This window comes from Brassica napus, unplaced genomic scaffold (assembly GCF_020379485.1).
Source record: "Brassica napus cultivar Da-Ae unplaced genomic scaffold, Da-Ae ScsIHWf_1744;HRSCAF=2374, whole genome shotgun sequence".
Classification (NCBI taxonomy): Eukaryota; Viridiplantae; Streptophyta; class Magnoliopsida; order Brassicales; family Brassicaceae; genus Brassica; species Brassica napus.
In genome coordinates this window covers 19,646-23,574 of record NW_026015163.1, presented here as the reverse complement: position 1 = coordinate 23,574, position 3,929 = coordinate 19,646, and positions in this window count along the sequence as shown.

The following is a 3,929-nucleotide window of genomic DNA, read 5'->3' as shown; positions in this document are numbered from 1 at the left end:
GAATAGCACAGCTTCTTCGTCGTTCCAATCAAACCAGGATGAATCTCTTTGTAAGAAGCTTGATTTGGATACATAAAGTGGTGGAGAATCACCAGGAAGTTGAATAAATCTCATAGGAGTTGGCATGAAGAAGTTATCCCACTTTCAAATCAGGTGATTCCAGTTTCCCAGTTTGGGAATAGCACAGCTTCTTCGTCGTTCCAATCAAACCAGGATGAATCTCTTTGTAAGAAGCTTGATTTGGATACATAAAGTGGTGGAGAATCACCAGGAAGTTGAATAAATCTCATAGGAGTTGGCATGAAGAAGTTATCCCACTTTCAAATCAGGTGATTCCAGTTTCCCAGTTTGGGAATAGCACAGCTTCTTCGTCGTTCCAATCAAACCAGGATGAATCTCTTTGTAAGAAGCTTGATTTGGATACATAAAGTGGTGGAGAATCACCAGGAAGTTGAATAAATCTCATAGGAGTTGGCATGAAGAAGTTATCCCACTTTCAAATCAGGTGATTCCAGTTTCCCAGTTTGGGAATAGCACAGCTTCTTCGTCGTTCCAATCAAACCAGGATGAATCTCTTTGTAAGAAGCTTGATTTGGATACATAAAGTGGTGGAGAATCACCAGGAAGTTGAATAAATCTCATAGGAGTTGGCATGAAGAAGTTATCCCACTTTCAAATCAGGTGATTCCAGTTTCCCAGTTTGGGAATAGCACAGCTTCTTCGTCGTTCCAATCAAACCAGGATGAATCTCTTTGTAAGAAGCTTGATTTGGATACATAAAGTGGTGGAGAATCACCAGGAAGTTGAATAAATCTCATAGGAGTTGGCATGAAGAAGTTATCCCACTTTCAAATCAGGTGATTCCAGTTTCCCAGTTTGGGAATAGCACAGCTTCTTCGTCGTTCCAATCAAACCAGGATGAATCTCTTTGTAAGAAGCTTGATTTGGATACATAAAGTGGTGGAGAATCACCAGGAAGTTGAATAAATCTCATAGGAGTTGGCATGAAGAAGTTATCCCACTTTCAAATCAGGTGATTCCAGTTTCCCAGTTTGGGAATAGCACAGCTTCTTCGTCGTTCCAATCAAACCAGGATGAATCTCTTTGTAAGAAGCTTGATTTGGATACATAAAGTGGTGGAGAATCACCAGGAAGTTGAATAAATCTCATAGGAGTTGGCATGAAGAAGTTATCCCACTTTCAAATCAGGTGATTCCAGTTTCCCAGTTTGGGAATAGCACAGCTTCTTCGTCGTTCCAATCAAACCAGGATGAATCTCTTTGTAAGAAGCTTGATTTGGATACATAAAGTGGTGGAGAATCACCAGGAAGTTGAATAAATCTCATAGGAGTTGGCATGAAGAAGTTATCCCACTTTCAAATCAGGTGATTCCAGTTTCCCAGTTTGGGAATAGCACAGCTTCTTCGTCGTTCCAATCAAACCAGGATGAATCTCTTTGTAAGAAGCTTGATTTGGATACATAAAGTGGTGGAGAATCACCAGGAAGTTGAATAAATCTCATAGGAGTTGGCATGAAGAAGTTATCCCACTTTCAAATCAGGTGATTCCAGTTTCCCAGTTTGGGAATAGCACAGCTTCTTCGTCGTTCCAATCAAACCAGGATGAATCTCTTTGTAAGAAGCTTGATTTGGATACATAAAGTGGTGGAGAATCACCAGGAAGTTGAATAAATCTCATAGGAGTTGGCATGAAGAAGTTATCCCACTTTCAAATCAGGTGATTCCAGTTTCCCAGTTTGGGAATAGCACAGCTTCTTCGTCGTTCCAATCAAACCAGGATGAATCTCTTTGTAAGAAGCTTGATTTGGATACATAAAGTGGTGGAGAATCACCAGGAAGTTGAATAAATCTCATAGGAGTTGGCATGAAGAAGTTATCCCACTTTCAAATCAGGTGATTCCAGTTTCCCAGTTTGGGAATAGCACAGCTTCTTCGTCGTTCCAATCAAACCAGGATGAATCTCTTTGTAAGAAGCTTGATTTGGATACATAAAGTGGTGGAGAATCACCAGGAAGTTGAATAAATCTCATAGGAGTTGGCATGAAGAAGTTATCCCACTTTCAAATCAGGTGATTCCAGTTTCCCAGTTTGGGAATAGCACAGCTTCTTCGTCGTTCCAATCAAACCAGGATGAATCTCTTTGTAAGAAGCTTGATTTGGATACATAAAGTGGTGGAGAATCACCAGGAAGTTGAATAAATCTCATAGGAGTTGGCATGAAGAAGTTATCCCACTTTCAAATCAGGTGATTCCAGTTTCCCAGTTTGGGAATAGCACAGCTTCTTCGTCGTTCCAATCAAACCAGGATGAATCACTTTGTAAGAAGCTTGATTTGGATACATAAAGTGGTGGAGAATCACCAGGAAGTTGAATAAATCTCATAGGAGTTGGCATGAAGAAGTTATCCCACTTTCAAATCAGGTGATTCCAGTTTCCCAGTTTGGGAATAGCACAGCTTCTTCGTCGTTCCAATCAAACCAGGATGAATCTCTTTGTAAGAAGCTTGATTTGGATACATAAAGTGGTGGAGAATCACCAGGAAGTTGAATAAATCTCATAGGAGTTGGCATGAAGAAGTTATCCCACTTTCAAATCAGGTGATTCCAGTTTCCCAGTTTGGGAATAGCACAGCTTCTTCGTCGTTCCAATCAAACCAGGATGAATCTCTTTGTAAGAAGCTTGATTTGGATACATAAAGTGGTGGAGAATCACCAGGAAGTTGAATAAATCTCATAGGAGTTGGCATGAAGAAGTTATCCCACTTTCAAATCAGGTGATTCCAGTTTCCCAGTTTGGGAATAGCACAGCTTCTTCGTCGTTCCAATCAAACCAGGATGAATCTCTTTGTAAGAAGCTTGATTTGGATACATAAAGTGGTGGAGAATCACCAGGAAGTTGAATAAATCTCATAGGAGTTGGCATGAAGAAGTTATCCCACTTTCAAATCAGGTGATTCCAGTTTCCCAGTTTGGGAATAGCACAGCTTCTTCGTCGTTCCAATCAAACCAGGATGAATCTCTTTGTAAGAAGCTTGATTTGGATACATAAAGTGGTGGAGAATCACCAGGAAGTTGAATAAATCTCATAGGAGTTGGCATGAAGAAGTTATCCCACTTTCAAATCAGGTGATTCCAGTTTCCCAGTTTGGGAATAGCACAGCTTCTTCGTCGTTCCAATCAAACCAGGATGAATCACTTTGTAAGAAGCTTGATTTGGATACATAAAGTGGTGGAGAATCACCAGGAAGTTGAATAAATCTCATAGGAGTTGGCATGAAGAAGTTATCCCACTTTCAAATCAGGTGATTCCAGTTTCCCAGTTTGGGAATAGCACAGCTTCTTCGTCGTTCCAATCAAACCAGGATGAATCTCTTTGTAAGAAGCTTGATTTGGATACATAAAGTGGTGGAGAATCACCAGGAAGTTGAATAAATCTCATAGGAGTTGGCATGAAGAAGTTATCCCACTTTCAAATCAGGTGATTCCAGTTTCCCAGTTTGGGAATAGCACAGCTTCTTCGTCGTTCCAATCAAACCAGGATGAATCTCTTTGTAAGAAGCTTGATTTGGATACATAAAGTGGTGGAGAATCACCAGGAAGTTGAATAAATCTCATAGGAGTTGGCATGAAGAAGTTATCCCACTTTCAAATCAGGTGATTCCAGTTTCCCAGTTTGGGAATAGCACAGCTTCTTCGTCGTTCCAATCAAACCAGGATGAATCACTTTGTAAGAAGCTTGATTTGGATACATAAAGTGGTGGAGAATCACCAGGAAGTTGAATAAATCTCATAGGAGTTGGCATGAAGAAGTTATCCCACTTTCAAATCAGGTGATTCCAGTTTCCCAGTTTGGGAATAGCACAGCTTCTTCGTCGTTCCAATCAAACCAGGATGAATCTCTTTGTAAGAA